Genomic DNA, 19,608 nt, shown 5'->3' on the forward strand with positions numbered 1-19,608 from the left:
TACTGTCATTAGCCCTCACAAAGCAAGTATTAATCATAATTTCAAATCTCTAATGAATCCATGTTTTGTAAAGAAGGTTGCGAAGGGATTTGTAATGGGCATGGAAAGAGGTTGTGAAGGGATTTCCATAATTTGTGTTCCGTTAATGACTTAAAGCAGCTTTATCATTTGTTGTTGTTTCTTCATAGTAGACCTTAAGCTGATAAAAATATCCATAGACAGTGAAATCAGTAGTATGCCCGGTTTTATCAGACAAAACTCCCATGTGATCACATAGGCAGCGTCAGAGAGACTCTGAAGCTGCTAAGCAAGCAGTAGGTAATGAGTCTTTGTGCAGAGTGTAGCTCTTGTCGCTGAACAATAAAGCATATGGTACAGGCAATAAAAGACAGGGCTGGGGAAATTTTAAGAAGATTCCGCTGGAACTAGGAAGGCAGATAACACATCACACACTTACAAAATGACAGCCTATGTTGGTGCATAATTATCAGGAAAAGTGTATGGACTGGAAAAAACCCCACCCATTTGAACAGGTCAGTTTTTTTGTTTTTTTGTTTGTCTGCTTCAGATTATTCTGAGATTTCAATGTTTTTGAATGCCATTCAGTAGTTTCGCTTATACCATTTTGGGTTGCTAATATATTTGGTTCATTTTTGAATTCAGTAAGGTGTGGCTTGTTTGATGCCCAGGAGTTGAATGCCTTGTTAAATAAACCATGTAAAGTAACTGTAGCTAATGTGGGGTTTTTTTATATTAAAACTCTGCAGCCGGAAACATTACAGATCCAGGAGTAATGGAACATTCACTCATTACAGTCAACCCCTAGCACTGATCAGTAGCCAGTTCTGAAATGCTGTGTTATTTCCGTATAGCAACGATCTATTATGCTGATGTCTTGTCAACCTCATTATTTTGAGAGGAACCATGTGGTTTCATGATGGCAATTTTCTTTTATGTTTTTAAATGATAAATGGCATACACTGGAATGTTAATTAGGATGCATATAATTTTCCCTCAATACTAGCTTTTTTGAAATATTTTAGGGGTGATGATGCAAAGGCAGAGGCACACATATAAGGAACCTGCATCTAACATATCCCACCAGCCTTTAAGAACAACATACATGACTATTCTCTTCTTTGTATTCCCCCCCCCTATTGTTTTATTGATTTTTATAGTAAGGGATGTGTAATCTTTGCTGTTTCATTTTTACAAAGTATGCTACCACACATTTTAAGTGACCATTTGTAGGTTACAAATTTAAGTGTTGCTGCTTCTTAATATTTTGATTTTGAGGAAATTAGCTTTGTATGAAATATAAAAGTTTCATAGTATCACAGAGGTGCATGCATCAAGCATTTTTTTTTTGGGGGGGGGGGAACAATGGAATATCTAAATGCTTTCCAATCTTGAAAGAAATGGAACTGTTAATCTTTAATATGCATTTCAGCAATACAAAACCAGTAACTTTGAACAGGGGTGAGGTATCCTGCAGGAAGCAAAATGGCAGGAAATAATAGAATAATAGAATAATAGAATAATAATAAAAGCAGGAAATAATAGAAGCCTGAGCCACCTTCTCTAAACCAATAAAAAAAAAATGTTCACTTCCTTATTGAACGTTTTAGAGAATTAATCTGAGAAACTCTTTCACTTCTTACTCTTTTGGCGCCATATTGAACACAGACTTATGTTTACAGAGCTTAGCAGTGTTATTTTGTATCAGACTGTTAAAACAGTTTCAATGGTGTGAAAACCGGAGCAACACTTATTTCCCTTCTTTATTTATGCGGTTTTAGTATCATGGGCACAAAGCTGTTGCAACATGAGGCTGTATGATGCAAATATATTGGAAATGAAAATATCAACAGACACATTGACAGACACCCTTATTTAATAAATGATGATAATAATAATAATAATAATGAGCAACATCAGGCTAGCTGCATTTCAGACAGCAAAGCTTTAGTGGCGGAGATTTTTACAACCACTTCCCTCCCCAGATTTAAATAGGATATTTGACTATATTGGTCACCTTGGAAACCAGCCGCTGGAGCCTGATTTTAGTGGGTTATCCTGCAGGATGGCAACAACGTTCAGTTTCCGTATTCTTCAGAATAAAAATGCTCTGCCTTCCATTAGTTGAAGTGAGAGCAGTGGCTTTCTAAAATGCCCCAGTCGCAGCAGTGCTTAGTGCAAACATAATACCTCCTCCCTTGCCTCCGCTTTCCTCCAGTGATTCAGGTATTCCAGCAGAACTGCAGTTCTACAATTTCTTACCCAGCCAGCATTCTCCTTTTAGCTGCTGACAGGCCCTTCGCAAGCCTTATGCAAATTAGACAAGCACAGTAGCTTTGACTGCAGAGGGAGCTGGGGGGGGGGGAGAGAGAGAGAGAGAGAGAGAGAAGAAATGAGTTCAAAGGTCAGAGAGCTGGTGGAAGGCTGTAACAGTTGACTGGGGAAGGGGGGGGAATACACAGACTACTGCAGTGAGCTTTTGCTGGCACGAAACGAGGAGGGAGAGGTTTTGTTTCCTGTGTTGAAAAGACCCTGCAGCTTATCTGAAACTATATCCCAATTCAGGTATTATCTAAAGCTTGTATCCTTGTGTGCTCCTCATTCCAGAAAGTGCGTTGGGCTCACTTGCGATTACCAAAGTCATCCTGTATCTAGACTAACCTTTCGGTGGCTGTGCATGTATGTCTTTGTATGCATTACTTGGTTTGGAACGTTGCCGTTCTGTCCCATTGAAAGATGAATGGGGATTTTAGTGTCCCATTTGATTTTTTAAATAATAATAATAATGTTTAGGCCTGTCAAAATGAAAATGTGGCAAGTTTAAAAATGTTTCTGAATGAAATTTTGAGCCCTGAATTTAATGTGGCTTCAATCCACACGGAATTTTAAGTATTGGTCGATGGGGCATGCGTGGTCTTGAGTTCCTACAGGTTGTTTCTCCCAGATACATGTCATATTGGGCTTCTCATCGGGTGGTCATTTCCAGATTATAGACAGGGCAGATTTGACAGTGCCAATCACATGTTGGGGGATGGAAGTTAAGAGATGTGAACTTGGGGCTGATCTAGTTGCTAGATGTAGAAGTTGATGATGTGCATCATAATGTGTGCATCAACACAAGCTGTTTGACTGTTTCTTATTATGATTTGGTTCTTGAGCGCTCCTTTCTGCAACAAAACTTCGAAAATGCACTGATCCATGTTGTATGCTGGCTATCCAGCTTAAATGCACAGCCAGCTTACTGCACGGATCAGAGCATTTTTGGAAGTGTCATTGTAGCAAGGTTGTATTTGAACCCAAATCATAATTAAAAAACGCAATATATCAAACAGCTTATGTAAAACTTCCATTTGGCATAAATGTCGCACTTCCCTAATAGTTTCAATAGCATTTATAATCTCTTAAGTGTTTTTATTAAGACTAACGGATTAATTTGCTCACTGCATAAAACAGGCATACCAGGGGTAAAATGTGGTTGTAAAATTCTTCTTTTTGTCACTGATGAATATTGTATTACTTCAAAATATTTAGTAGCACACAGAACATTTTATGTAAAAACAAAGACAATAAATTTTGAAAACAAATCAGATTGAACGTTCTTGAGGAAGTTAAACACTTTTAAATAATAAAAACTATTAGGGAGATATTTGATTGTGTACTTACAACTTCCATTGACATTAGTGTGATTTAACATTAGATGGACTGTGTTTGGATTTTGAACTCCAATCACGATGCAAGCTTAAATGTGTGCATTTTGTCCCTCAGAAGTTGGATTTTACTGCAAAGGTCTAGTTTTATGGCAGAAGACATGGTTAGTTTCTTTTGTTGCAGAGTATCCCATACCTTGCACCTTCACAACCAGAGATTTGTATCAGACAGCATCTGATTCATATTTATCTCCATGCATTATGGACCAATCCAGATACTCTTATTGCAGCTGATCAGTTATTTATTGACCTTATTTATAATCTGCCCTTCACTATATGGTCCTGGTAGAAATATGTCACATAAAAACAATGCAAAGACCAACAAACAAACAATGGATGCTATAAAATTTCACAACAACAGAGAACATCAGCAGAATATAAAAAGTAGGACTTAAATGGAGGCAATAAAAAATGTCTGATAGGTCCCAAGCAAAAGTCCAGATAATACGTTTAAAACTATTGATAGGATCTTCATCTGCAATGAATATTTTTGATAATGTTACAGTTTAGGACTGTTGGATCAAAGGTTGCGTATGCAGCATACATTTAAAGCATGTGGCTTCCTCAAATAACCCTGAAAACCATAGTTTACCCCTCACAGAGCTACAATTCTCAGCACCCTTAACAAACTGCAGTTCCTAAAATTCTTGGAAAGAAGCTGTGGACTTTAAATGTGCTTTAAGCTGCCCAGAGTGGCTGGGGAAACCCAGCCAAATGGACAGGGTATAAATAATAAAATTATTATTGTTATTATTACTATTACTGTTATTGTTAAATATATGGTATGTACGCAGCCAAAATGTCAAGAGTATGGAGCACTGTTGTTTCTGTGTGAGATGTCATGCTCTGCAGTAAGAGGAATCAGTTTTGTTCCTTAGGGTCAAACTGTTCTTGGTTAAGGGACAGAGGTATGTCTGTCTAGACGTTACTACAGTTCATGAATTGCTTTCACTGAAGTACAACTGGAGCGTCACTGAAGCCTCTGGAAGATTAACATGTAGTGTGTGAATGACAACTATAGTTTCACATAGTTTAATGACAGGTAGAGGTGAAAGGATCTGAGTATTTTAGTTTTCTCAGTTTCTAATTTTTTCAATCTTGAACTCCGTTCTCCCTCTTTCTGCCCCAGTTTGCTGTTATCATTATTTTTAATCTTCATTAAAACCACTCAGCATCCTAGTGCAAATTTCTTCTAATAGACATATTTTTGTATTTAGTTTTCACTAATTACTCATTTTTGTAATTAATTTCTCCTAATATAATGCATTTCTGTTTGTTATTTCCACTAATATATTGATTTTAGGTACATTTTCTCCTAATATACACATTTTTGTAACATGCTTTGGTTGGAGAACTGCATCACAAAATGCGAATTTTGAAGGATGGCTATGTTTTGGTTCTCATATTGTTTCGAAAAGTGCCATTTTGATAAATTTGGCTTTAGATGTGAACTGAATCAGATTTCTCTCCCATCCCTAATGACAGGTAATTTGGTCTTAATCAGTGACCACATTTGTACCCTGAACATTCTACCAACAAACCAAAGCAAGGCATCTACAAGGAAGGGTTGAAAATGCAAATGAACACATCATTAAAACCTTAATACTATTTACACTACATTTTCCAATTCAGGTGCTTAGGCAATAGTCTGCTTTGGTTTCATTGGGATTATTCTAGGCTAAGTCAATATCAAGGATTCTGGGCCTAGAAAAATATTCTGAACCAAGGACTCCCAAACTCAGGATAAGTGTGCAAGTACAAAGAATACAACGTTGCATAATACATTGTAATTCCAATATATGGATTACTTCAGAAATTGGAAGAAGAACTGAAAAGTTTAGGAGCACAATGGAGCTTAGACCAGGATAATGGAGATCAATGGATGACAGAGCCTAGAATTTTTCAGGTGGAATGGGCAGAGTAGAGAATCCTGATAAATTATGAGCACATGCCATCTTTCAAAGTATCCTCTTTGGGTTTTTATCCCTCAAGTGCCATTGTCCCCAATTTTTCCAGCTGTTATCTGTGATGTGAGGCTTAGAAACATCCATCCCCCACAACCCTCTCCCTCTAAATTTGAGCTCAAAAGAGGGACCAATTTTGTTGCCAAATTCCAGGGTCATTGTAATTGTAATTCCAGGGTACAAATGCAGTCTTGATTGGGATTATGTGCCTTTAGGATTTCCATTTGCAGCAGATCAAAACCTAACCAAAGGGGATGCAATGAACCTGACTTGCACTGCTTAGCTTGGCAGTACTGGCCTCCATTTTAAAAGAAGAAAACTCCATTTTGGGAGCCAGCAAAGCTAGTTGTATTGGGTAGTATATGCATTTCTTTGTCTATCACCCAGGCAACAAGATCTGGCTCTCTCCTCACCCCTTCATCTGGACTGGTTAATGTTTAGTCAATAAGCTATCTGAAATGTTAGGGAACTTTCCAATTCCTGCCTATTTCAAGTGGGGAAGTTATGCACATAAGAGTGTTCATTTAAAAATCAAGCTTCAAATGGCTTGATAATGTGGGCATCATCTTAGAAGAATAAGTTCTCATGTTAGGCTTCTCACAAGTTCTGCCTTTTGCAGCCTTGTAAAATATGGTTGCTCTCTACATCATAAGAAAGGATGGGTGGACACACTTGTCCAATCCTAAAAGTTTTAGATACAAAAAAGGAGACATGTTTGTTAGCTCTGGTTTGGTTGGCTCTCTTCCATCTTCTCTGTCTCCACACCTAGCAACAGCTTGAAGCAGGGCTTCTTTTCAGAGGGAACTCACAGGAACTCAGTTCCGGCACCTCTCCAGTGGGCACCTTTGCCATTCTAAGAGAATGAGGAAGGCATTCATGGTGAGCTCTGCTAGAAAAATAGCTCTGGCTTGAAGGAAGTGGCTCTGAGTTGAGGGTGGCCTCAAATCCAAGTGGTGATAGCCATCTTGGATAACTTTCAAATGACCTGAACACAGACATTTAGAAACTGGGTGACTAAAGCATGTATATGACTAGCCCCTTTAGAACATCATGGGACAAAGAAAGCTAGTTTTTGACTAGATACATTTTACTATTATATTTTGAAGTCCAAGTGGACCTGACTTTCTTATAAACCTTTTCTTATGTGATGTGCTAAATTGTTTCTGTTTATTTATTTATTTATTTTATGCATGCATGCATGCTAATTTGTTTCTGAATTTAAACCTTCGCGCCTATCTCCATGCTTAAATGCAATGTGTTACTGAGAAGCGGATATTTTGAGTTCCCCTGGGAAACCGATGTTACCCCTAATGCCTGAAGGCCGAAAATAGAAGTAAGGCAGACCCATTTAGGTTTGTTAGTAGCGGACGGTTACCATTTTGGGTGAATTAATTAAAAGTAAACTCCTCATAGAAGACCTAATTATGCAAGTTTAAGATATTGGCAAAAGAATCCCGCTTGATCCCACATTTTTTGCAGGGACATCGTCTAATCTCCAATATCTCCTTATGCTAGGCCAGGGTCAGCAACCTTTTCCAGCCATGGGCCAGTCCACCGTCTCTCAGACCGTATGGTGGGCCGGACTATATTTTGAAGGGGAAAAAATGAACTAATTCCTATGCCCCACAAATAACCCAGAAATGCATTTTAAATAAAAAGACACATTCTACTCATTTAAAAACACGCTGATTCCCGGACCGTCCGCGGGCCGGATTGAGAAGGCGATTGGGCCACATCCAGCTCCCGGGCCTTAGGTTGCCTATCCCTGTGCTAGGCGATGTATTCATCATCCATTTAAAGCTCATGGCTTGCCCCAGAGAATCCTGGGGACTGTAGTTTGTTAAGAGTGTTGAGAATTGAGGAGTAAACTGCAATTCCCAGATTCTTTGGGGGAGGCCAGGTGCTTTAAATGGCCTTTAAATGTGTGGTATGTATGCAGTCATGGTCTGTAAGGTAGTTCCATTCTCTCCGCTGGGACTGCAGAAGCCACCACAGTGCTACTGCTGCTGAACTTAGGAGAAGCAGCTCTGAAGTATAGCTATATTGTGAGGCAGGTTTCAAAATGAGGAACAGTCTGCAGAGGTAGTCAGGACCAGTGATGATCCCTTGCACCAAATTCTGAAGATGCTCTGAATTCATCTGACTTTGGCTTTTATCACGCGCACACCCTCCCCCAACCATCCTGTAGATCCCCATTTTTCTGAAACTGGCTCCAGGGGTCAAGCTATGGTTCTCTGAAACAGATGACAGAATTCTCACTAATGAAATGCTTTGACTTCTTTGAAAGTCCTCAAAACTTCTCTCTGGAACATTTGTTGGCATTGTGCATAGGAGCAGACACAGTTTTTAATTCAGTAAGAAGTCCACACACCATTTTAATCCTCCTGTGATGTAAGATTCAATAATTATTTGAGACTACTTTTTTTAAAACAAAAGGAATTGCATTTCTAAAATGTAAAATGCAAATACACAGATTAAAAATCAGGCAAATTGTTTTATATCAGTAAATTATTAAATGTATTAGTTTTGTTACTGTTGTTATTTGTTATTTATCAGGGGACTCCAGAGAGCCAGTGTGGTGTAGTGGTTAAGAGCGGTAGACTCGTAATCTGGTGAACTGGGTTCGCATCTCCACTCCTCCACATGCAGCTGCTGGGTGACCTTGGGCTTAGTCACACTTCTCTGAAGTCTCTCAGCCCCACTCACCTCACAGAGTGTTTGTTGTGGGGGAGGAAGGGAAAGGAGAATGTTAGCCGCTTTGAGACTCCTTCAGGCAGTGATAAAGCGGGATATCAAATCCAAACTCTTCTTCTTCTTCTTCTTCTCTATCCCTTGAGTTGAAACCCTCCCATGGCCACTGCAGCCAGCAGTCCAGGAACCCTCCTATGACAACGACGACAACAACAACAACAACTTATTTATACCCCGCCCAACTGGCTGGGTTGCCCCAGCCACTCTGGGCTGCTTCCAACACATATAAAAACATAATAAAACACCAAGCATTAATAGTAACAGCCTAATCCAATAGAAAAAGTCATCACAATAACTTTAAAATAAGCAACTTATATCAAACAAAGCAATTTGGCAGGAAGAACTTCAGAATCTGAAAATAGCTACACTACTGCACTACTGGTGCCCATGCAAGACTGAGCGAACAAGACATTTTCATCAAACGGGCTTGGTAGCCAAGTGGTGCCCCTGTGCTCACAGAGGGCTTTTCTCCCAGCAGATGCTTCTGTGAACAGAATTTAGTTGGGAGGAAATGGGTCGTTGAGTGTTTTGTTTTGTTTTCTTGCTAATTCTGTCTCCTCTTTGCAGCTCCCATGTCACCCTACACCCTATTTTGGAGGGTCCCTTAACTTGCTGCACCCAGTTGGGATGGGGCAGAGGAGGGGACAATCCCCTCCTTTCATCTGTTATTAGTGGAGATGTCCACTGGATCAACAGTTTTTGCGTGATTGCAGGGCACCAGTTTAATTCTACCCATGGAAGGATATGGGTGTGTGGGTTTGATGAATTTTGACTCTCCCAAGAACATCCAGCCAAGGGACTATTGAGAAACACATATCGCTATTTATTTCACCATTAAAGTTAATTGCACAACATTCAGAGAATCTGTTTCACAAAGCTGAAATAATTGGGAGGGGGGCTCAGTGTGGTCACTAACATGTTTGTGTAAAGCAAGCATTATAGATTTCGGTATGAAATATATATGAGCTTGTTAAATGCTTACAGTAAACACATACTTAAATGTAATGGCTCTTTTTCTATAACAAGGGGAGCATTACAATTTAACGGCATCCCTAATGTTATCACAAAACTAACAGTTCTCCTCTTTAAGGTTGCGAGACTAAAACAAAAGGGTTTGGCTACGATGGGGCGAAACTGAAGTACGCCTCAGCCATTTAATCACAAACAAAATGGACAGGGTCCAGAATATGTAGGAGCGTTAAAAGTGCGGTGATACCACTTTCCCTTCCCTTTTAATGTGTGCTTGATTTAAAAATCAATACTTCCCTGTAAGGTTGCTACCCGCCCAAAAGCACATCATCTGAACAAGAAGATGATTTCATCCTGAGGATAGGGATAAATGCATTTGCTGTTGATAACAATGCCCTCCTCTCAAAAGGTACTCATAATAAGCAGACCTTGAAGTTTAAGCACACATCCCAAGGAAGGGCCAGATGGCTGATTGTACTGAATGAGACAGGTGTAATCTGTTGTGAGATCAAGAAAGCTTTTCTGAAAGATGAATTGGTTTGCTGTTTGTCAGCTGTCAGTCTTTGTCTTTGCTCTGAACCAATTATAGAGTTGAGACATGGCATCATAAGCATCCTACTAGAAACTGGTAAGGCAATACTTGTGTATGTGTAAATGCCTACAATTTCAGTAGATGGGGTGTGTGTGTGTGTGTGTGTGTGGAATTCATGCAGCAGTTCTTGGCTCTAAAACGTGAGTGAATCTAAGCAGAACACAAAATAATGATGTTCTGGTAGTAATCATACATATGCAGCTCATATAATTTGCTAGATTAAATTTAATCTAGTAGAAATAAAGTGGCACTTGTTTTTGCTGACCCTCCTTTAAAATGGCTGCAGCATAATAATGGCCATTTTAATAATCTGACCTTGGTTTCTTTTTTAAATCTTTTAAAACCATGAATTTCTCCTTAAGAGTTTTTCAGAGCCATCCTATCCTGTGTCTCTTCCTCAAGCAAGCTTCTGTTGTTGTTTCTTTGATTCCCTGCACAGAGAGAGAGATTTTGAAAAAGAGCAGCGTACAGAATATTAAATGGGCAAATCTCCTTTCTCTTTCACCTTTACCCAAAGAAACTTCCTTTTTTTAAAAATGATATTTATTAAAATTTCAAAAGAAAAAGATCACATTAATAAGAAAATTAACAATAAAAAGGAAAAATACAAAATACAAAATACAAAAAAGAAAAAGCAGTTAAAAACAATTCCATCTTTTCATCACTTCTTTTACATTTACTTGTTTCCCGGACCTCCTCATACCTCCCTCTTTTGTATTCTAATTCAATTTGTTAGTCCAGCGATTCCTTTCCCTCCTTTTTAATCCTGATCTTTAATCTTGATATATTATAACATTAAATTTTTTAGATATTAAAAACCAGTTTTTCCATATTCTTTTATACCATTACCGCATGAAACCACTTAACTTCAATCCGTCATCATTCTAACATTCATTAATTTTACAATATTTCTGTAAGTAATCTTTAAATTTCTTCCAATCTTCTTCCACCGACTCTTCTCCCTGGTCTCGGATTCTGCCAGTCATTTCCGCCAATTCCATATAGTCCATCATTTTCATCTGCCATTCCTCCAGTGTGGGTAGATCTTGTGTCTTCCAATGTTTTGCAATAAGTATTCTTGCTGCTGTTGTAGCATACATAAAGAAAGTTCTGTCCTTCTTTAACACTGATTGGCCGACTATGCCCAGGAGAAAGGCCTCTGGTTTCTTCAAGAAGGTATATTTAAATACCTTTTTTAATTCATTATAAAACATCTCCCAGAAAACCTTAATCCTTGGGCACGTCCACCAAAGGTGAAAGAATGTACCTTCAGTTTCTTTACATTTCCAACATTTGTTATCGGGCAAATGGTAGATTTTTGCAAGCTTGACTGGGGTTATGTACCACCTGTATATCATTTTCATAATATTCTCTCTTAGGGCATTACATGCTGTAAACTTCATACCTGTGGTCCACAACTGTTCCCAGTCAACCATCATTATATTATGTCCAACGTCTTGTGCCCATTTAATCATAGCATACCCAAAGAAACTTCCAAGGTTTACAGAAGTATCAAAACGTCTGGTTTTTTAAAAATAATAATTTCTTGACTCTGTATAAACTGGTTTTATATCCAGGATCGAGAGAGATCACATGTTCAAATAGTCATGGTGGTGGTTTGAATTCAGACCAGGTTAACTGTACTTTGATCCCTTTGAAAGTAATCTGAAAGCTAGGTGTGACTAGGCATGGGCAAAGCAATCCATTCTCTAGTCCATGCCACTTCTTCATGGGTTCACTCATAAATGTAGTCTGCTCCATTTCTACATTAAAAATAAATAAATCACAAAAATCAGATTTAAATATAAATATGCATTTTAGACGCATTTTGTCTTAAAATATGTATTTTAATGCACTTTGATACTTTTTTATTATTAGAGACTGTATTGGAGTCTTTGGGATATTTCAAAACCAGTGAATAGCTTCTGATGTACTCTGGTGCCCTGAGCCCGGCCTTGGCTGGGGAGGGCAGGGTGAAAATTATTATTATTATTATTATTATTATTATTATTATGTGCACATTAGCACAAAAGGTAGAAATCAGGCCACTTCCTCTTGGAATTCACAAGATTCCCTAGTAATAACTCCCTTGCCCTATTGATTCCAGTGGGACTTTAGTGTGGCTAACTGGTCTGGATGTAGCCTAGGATCCACTAATTTAGACAATCCCTTCTGCCCATTCTCAAGGGGAGTAGGAAAGAAGTGCAGGAACCTATGGCCCATTTCTGATTTCATCATGTCTAGAAGCAAGGGGTGAAATGGTTTTTGAAGAGGCCCTAATTCAGCTTATATGTAGGTGCCTCAGTCTAATGATTAATGGGGTGAGTTGTCAACCTGTGCTTCTGACATCTGAGAGGGGGCGGAACTTTCCCTTTTACCTGATGAAACAAAATGAACACCAATTGTCAATGAATGAGATGAATGGCACACATATATCTAGTGGCCAGACAGGATAGTAGTATTCTAGGCTCTCTCCATCATATGAAATGACTGCTTTGGTGCCATTGCAGATATCCTCTGCTTCCTCTCCTGGTGGGGCCTTAAGATATGAGGGTTTACGCAGTTGTGGTAGAGCTTGCTGTAGCATTTCCACGGACAAAAGATGTGCCCAGAGACACTGTTTCCAGATTTTTCCTGTTGGGTCAAGGTGGCTGCAGATGCAAAAAAACTCAGTCAGTGGTTCCTTCCTAGGAGCTGGGCCTCTGAAACCATTCATTCACACAAAGAATGTGATTGGCCAGAAAGTTAATTCTGTATACCTACTCTATATAAGTATTATCTGTGATATTTACCAGAGATCATCACTTACAATAACTGCTTAAAAGCCCTGTTGGGCGTAAAAATGTAGAGGGGAGATTTTTGCTGAATGGGATACATCATGTATCTGTAACCAGGAAGGAAAGCAGACAATGAAAGAATATTGTAAAGGCTGAATTGTCCAGCACTAATTGATTCTTGCCAGAGGCACTGCTAATTTATACCTTTACCCTTGGCTTGACTTTTAGCCTTCTTTTGTCTTCCTTCCTCTGAATCCCCTCCTCTCTTCGGCCTCCTCCCTCATTCCCACCAGTGTTCTCCCCGCTCCAAGCTTTGAAGTACTGTAGCAAGTTTTGAAAGGTGATTTAAATCAAGTTTGTAAAAGGTTGCACTACTTTCTAGGCCTTTAGCTCGCAATGTTCAGCCTTAACTTGTCAGAACTAAATCTTCTTTTTTTAAAAAAAAATATTTTTTTATCTTGGGTTATGTTTGAATTTCGTGGTTGGTCAGATAGCAGTTAATTTCCCCCCAATTATGGGCTTGGTAATAAGTTGCTTACACATTACATATTAAATTATAAGTCTTTACTCCCTTTTTGGAGATGTTAGGGAGGGGTCAGCAAACTTTTTCAGCAGGGGGCTGGTCCACTGTCCCTCAGACCTTGTGGGGGGCCGGACTATATTTTGGAACGAATTCCTATGCCCCACAAATAACCCAGAGATGCATTTTAAATAAAAGGACACATTCTACTTATGTAAAAACATGCTGATTCCCGGACCATCCAAGGGCCGGATTTAGAAGGTGATTGGGCCAGATCCGGCCCCCGGGCCTTAGTTTGCCTACCCATGTGTTAGGGAATTAAGCTAAAAGACATTGAACGTATGCGATCTTACGTATAAAAGCTCTTCTTTTTGTTTTTGTTAAGGTATAAATGTAATTTATCAATCAGTAATTCTGAAACTGAGGGACACGGGTGGCGCCTTGGGTTAAACCACAGAGCCTAGGACTTGCCGATCAGAAGGTCAGCGGTTCGAATCCCCGCGACGGGGTGAGCTCCCGTTACTCGGTCCCTGCTCCTGCCAACCTAGCAGTTGGAAAGCACATCAAAGTGCAAGTAGATAAATAGGTACCGCTGCAGCGGGAAGGTAAACAGCATTTCCGTGCGCTGCTCTGGTTCGCCAGAAACAGCTTAGTCATGCTGGCCACATGACCCAGAAGCTGTACGCTGGCTCCATTGGCCAATAAAGCGAGATGAGTGCCGCAACCCCAGAGTCAGTCACGACTGGACCTAATGGTCAGGGGTCCCTTTACCTTTACCTTTAATTCTGAAACTATATGATTCATTAGGCTTTGTTTTGTAGAACCTCTTCTGTCAATCAGCGTTGTTGTGCTGTTAAAAGATTTTACTTGATATCTCCTTCTTTTTTTGGCAGTGCTTCTAGTCTCCCTAGGTAGGCTGCATGGGTCATGAATTGGAACCCAGGAACTGTGCCTCTGCAGAGGCATTGTACTTCCCCACCGTGGAAAGCTTTCCCCAGGGAGGAAAGCCTTGTGCCATTGGTACCACCTTTTTGGTGCCAGGCCAACACATATTCCTTTTTACCTGGCCATTTGATTCTTAGTTGGAATCATGTGGTATGATGGTGTGACCCTGCCTGTTTTGGTGTTCATCTTTTAGTAGGTTGAGGGGGTAGGATAGCCACTTTTCCTAATGCTATTTTATTTCTTTTGTTGTTTGTTTTAAATTCATGTATGTGCACATTTTGGTTTGGTTTGGGGGTTTTTTAAATTGTAAGCTGCTTTGAGACATTTATGTAGTAAGCAATTAAGAAATAGAATCATAATATGATAGCATTTCTGAATACTGGAGACAGGCAACAGAGGAGGGATGTTGGCCACTGCCTTTGTGTGCCATGTTGGGACTTACTGAAGACATTTGGTTGGCAACAGAATCCTGGAATAGATGGATCCTTGAAGTAATCATCCAGCAGTGATTTTATGTTAAATGTAAGTGTTTAAGCCACCTCCATTCTAGTCCATGAAAAAGACTAAAAACTAGTTATAGATGGTACTGACAGACACCCATTCACATACTATTACAGCAAGTCCATTGTTTATGTCAGAAGAAGAGAAATAGTAGTTCTTAGATGTTTGGTTTTCTTCACAGTATATAGTCTTAATAAACTTATGTAAATATAAGAAGACCTGAATAGTAATATTTCAGAGTCACATATTTAAACCCATTGGGTTTTGACTTCCATAGATGGTAGGGACAATTACAGGGATGAGTAGGCGTTTGGGCTATTATCTTTTAAAATGTGGAATGGATTTTTAAAATGCCAGAGCTCATATGCATGTTCTATATGGAACATCATTATCAGCTTATAATGTGCTATAATTGTTCTGCAAAATATTAGAAGGAAAAGATGCCGCATTTAGCGAAGGGACATTACACTCCCCCCCCCCCCCCCCCGCAAAATTGCAGCAGCTAGTAATGAACAGCATACAATAATATAATAAATCAATAAAGAAATCCAAACTGACAGTACCAGTAATCTCAAATCCAAACATAAAATAAAACAGCTAATATGAAGATATACAGTCACAAAAGACTCACCTCTCCCCTTTTCATCATTTACCATATGCTGTGTAGTGTTTCAGGAGCCAAATTGCCATTGCTTAGCTGGATGTTTAAAAGATTAGATGTATTCCAGTCTCACAGTATACTGAATTATCCAAAAATGATTCTAAAGGACAGAAATTACTGCTTGTGGTCAAAATGCATTACTCTAGGGATTTAGGTTTGTTATTGTAGGCCTGTTGTGAGGCAACCCTTTATGATAAGAATACAGAAAGAGCTTGTGGTTTCTGGAGGGAGCTAAACCATGAGCCCAGATTTGGACAACATGCTTGGCCCAAACCATGGTTTAGCTCAGCGTGGTGTAGCAGCGAAGTGGCCAGGAGGAGCAAAGCAGACGTGATCTCATCCCTGGGAGCCTGCATGCAGTTCACACTTTCCAAACACAATGCACTCACTGGAAATCATTCCTTAGGCGAAGGTTCGCATAACGAGCCTATAATTTCCATTCTTTTTTATGGGAACATTTCTAATCCATGGTTTGTCTCATTTCCCTCCCTTCTCCCTCCATGGTTTCTGCAGCCAACCAGAAAAGGAGAGACAAAGGAAAAACTGACTTGTCTGATTTCTCCTGCACCCTGATTTGTCTGACCCTCCCCTCCCTCCCTCCCTCCCTCCCTCCCTCCCTCCCTCCCCGGTTTCTGCCTGAAAATGGCTGTTGCCAACCAGCAAAGCACAAACAAGTAAGGAAATGGACAAACTCTGGCTGCTTGCATATCTGAATCTGTGGTGTGTACAGTGAGATTTGTGTACTAATTCCTCGTGGATGGATAAGTGAATTTTCACATAGCATGCGTTTGGAAAGTGGGACCTGAGTGTACATTACTTGCTCATTCATATGAAGCCATTGTTTGGTCTAGGGTGACATATGAACCAGCCCAGACTATAGGTTCACAGTGTTGATCAGTCCACACAGCTTACATATGCTGTGGCCATATTTTCCTCAAGCACAAGGTAATAAGCACTAACGCCAAGGCGAAGCTGAGCAGCAGGTCTAACCTCATTGTGTTGCTTACAGCAAGTTTCTGGGATTCCAGAAGGATAAGTTTATCAGTGTCACGCCATCCCCTGCCTTTCATAGAGCTTTCGATGGTACAATTTTTGTTCATTTGATAGCATATTCATGACAACAGAAGTGCCAACATTGAAAGGATTTCTACCTGCATTTACACTCTTGTCAGCTGAGTCCAGGGTTCTCTGCTTATAAGCTGATCACATCCATTGTTAATTATACCTGCAAATGGCAAGGAAAAGGTGAACTGGGGGGTGGGGCATTATGATTATTCTGCAGTTTCGCCTTGCCACCTCTCCCACCTGGCTGTCTTACTTCTGTAGCAAATGATAGACAAGTTTCCCCACTTTTGATGACATTGTTTCTGGAGGAAGCTGATCAGGCATTGCCAAGACTCTTGACCAGAACTAGTCCTCACCCCCTTTGAACACATGACTCACATTTTTATCACACTGCACTTATTGCCAGTTCATTTCTGAGTATAATTCACAGTGCTGGCCATGACCGTTAACGTCTCAATTGGTCCTATCTTCAAAATAAAACAATAACACCCCAGTTGTCTTTTAGGCAGTCTGCTGCCTGCGGAGTCTTGCTACCTGTGTCACACCTCATTGGCTCTGGATTATGAGGGTTAATCTTTAGGTGGTCAATGTGCAGTGTTTTCTGCCTTTGTACAGAAGTGACCTGATGATCCCTCATTTTCACAAACTCCCAATTCTGTGATCCTCAGTAATGATTTTCAAGTTTACAAAATGAAAGCAAGATTTGGGAATTACATTCTGTGTTGAGTAAGTTAAGGAAGCATTTTCATTTTATTGAACTAAAGCTACTTGTTCAAAGCAGCAATCATTCAAGCCACACAGCTTTCTTTTCAGGCAAAGGTTTTCAGAGAGCTGTAAAATAAAATGTATTATGTATGGAAATGTATTCAGATAATGTATACATACCATCGCATGCTTATTCAAGGTTGAGACCAAAGCCATTCATAGACAAAGTCAAACTGCAATTGAATTAGTGTGACCCCAGTGACTAGACAACTCAGATTTAAGTTTTCGAGGAATAGTATTCTGTCTTCAAGAAATATGATATGATGTTTTGGTTCCCCTTCCCTCACATTCATTTGACTGGTGCTCAGTTCTTGCTAGGTAGAGATAATGAAGCCTATGAAAATGCACCATCATATTTATAAGCAATATAGTGGGAAATAGGCCAGTTTGAGGATGTAAAAGGTTCTACTTGAGAATGCATATTGCTTACCTAGTTATAGCTTGTGCCCACCATGTTGTGAGGTCATAATGTTGCCCAATGTGGGCGGGGCTAACTTTTCACTTAGAATTTTCAACCAGAAGGTTTGTCCATATATGGTGCACTGTGAACACAGAACAACATTGGCAAGGCTGCACATTGACTTGTTAGGTAAGTGGATCAAGTCAGAGATTCCCAGGCAATTTGCTGGGAGGAATAGATGGTACTGCATAGTAACTGGTTTATGTGATGATAATAACAACTTATAAAATGGGATTGTATCAGAATTGCCAAGTGTTGAATTAAGCACATCCTTTCACTGAAGATATTAATTTAACCCTACCCTATATTTCCTCTCTCTTTTATTTCTAAGCGTATCTTCTAACTCATCACCCAAAGCCTTTTCAAAAGACTATTTGAGCATTTGCATTTCTAGGGGTAGAGAAATATTTTTGCAAGCCATATATATTCCTTAGCAATTTCTGCATTCGTCTTCTGGTCCTGTCATTGATTTGATTTGTAGTTGCAATACCTCTGTGAGATTTTAAATGCCCCCACAGCATGGAAAGATGAACTTCATTGGGTAAGATTTAAGTAATGAGTCCTGTCAGCAGAAGCCCTGAGCAAGGACTTCTGCTTGTGCAACAGAATTTCCCTTCCCCTGCTCTGTAGAATCTGGGAAGTTGGGAGAATCCCCCAGAACAATGTAGAAAGAGGAGGGAGGGCAAAAACCTTGCCCTGGCAGAATGATTTTGAAATTCTCCCCTTGTTTTTCATGGAACTGTATGATATGACAAATTAATGGATATTTGCAAAGTGCTTTACAAATGAGCACTGAGGACACATTCCCATGAACAGATAGTACAGCCTGTGTTTGTTGGTTCTCCTGCTGCCCATCAGTGCCCACAACTCATAAGGCAGCTAGAGACTGAGCAGACTGCAGTGTTGTGGGCAGAGATGTGGGGTGGAAAAACATTCCAGGATGGAAATGTTTTCGGGACATACACACACCCCATTTCTAAAAATTGATTGTTTCATAAAATTGTTTTAAGTGCATAATGAATGGCTACAATATCAATCACAATTGCCTAGAGTTGCAAATATATTTTTCTAGGTGACAACCTTTAGGATATTGGTGTGGGAACGTAGGCCTGGGGACCTCCATGTCTCTCCGTCTGGCCCTTGGGATACCCTTCCCTCAGAGTACACACCCCACCAGCCCCGTTCCACCCCCTCAATCACTTTTCCTGGCTGGAATGAGTCTGAATTGTGATTGTACCTCTTGCTTGCTTGGATAGAGGACCATCTACATGGGTTGAAACCTCTGGCTTTTATGTGACTGGAATGTCGCCTATCAAAGTCACATCTGTTATTCTATCCATTTTTGCAGGTTTAACAGTTTTCAAGGTCTTCATGATTATTATTTTTAACAATATGAAAGAAGTGTATTCTGTTGAGTTATCAGATCTTAAAAGCATTTATGAGTACTCCAGTAAAATTTTTATATCCTGGGTTAAGGAAGGTATGCACGGGAAGGTGATAGACCCTGGGTCAGAGGCAGGGAAGGGAAGTTCTCCCAGGGTGGGAGGCCGGGAGAAGAAAGGGAAGCTCCCAGGTGAGAGCTGGAACGATCCACACCCTTTTGTGTGAAACAAGGGTTAAGATCTACCTCTGATAGAGGGCTTTGTATTTTTTTTCTCTTTCTTTTTTCCTTTTATGATATTCTTTTTTATTTAGATTTATTTGTTTTCATTGTATTTTATGCTGAAAAGTTGCAATAAAAATGAATTTTCAAAAATTAAAAATATTCAGAAATGAATTTGTTTGAAAGTAACATTTCTTGAATGCCCCTCTCCCCCCAGTCAACACTTTCACTTCAACTTCTTATTGTCACTGGAAAATGTAGAATACAACACACACACACACACACACACACACAATGTAAAACATAAACA

General features: G+C 39.7%; 1 protein-coding gene and 1 long non-coding RNA gene across 5 annotated transcripts in view; one reads left to right on the plus strand and one right to left on the minus strand.

Moving 5' to 3' along the window:
* Positions 1–19,608, plus strand: part of CSRNP3 (cysteine and serine rich nuclear protein 3) — a 98,112-nt gene that overhangs the window by 37,865 nt on the left and 40,639 nt on the right. The window lies entirely within an intron of this gene.
* On the minus strand, positions 9,243–17,726 carry LOC308458440. 4 transcript variants are annotated; one of them, XR_013977415.1, is made up of 5 exons: positions 17,356–17,653; positions 16,557–16,630; positions 15,376–15,505; positions 12,380–12,652; positions 11,552–11,764 (listed from the first exon to the last, which is right to left on the minus strand). It is a non-coding gene; the product is annotated as an uncharacterized lncRNA (long non-coding RNA). The 4 variants fall into 4 exon arrangements; XR_013977412.1 differs by lacking the exons at positions 11,552–11,764; positions 12,380–12,652; positions 17,356–17,653 and adding exons at positions 9,243–10,432; positions 17,666–17,726; XR_013977413.1 differs by lacking the exons at positions 11,552–11,764; positions 12,380–12,652 and adding an exon at positions 9,243–10,432.

This window comes from Podarcis pityusensis (genome assembly GCF_964106645.2).
Source record: "Podarcis pityusensis genome assembly, chromosome: 1".
NCBI lineage: Eukaryota > Metazoa > Chordata > Lepidosauria > Squamata > Lacertidae > Podarcis > Podarcis pityusensis.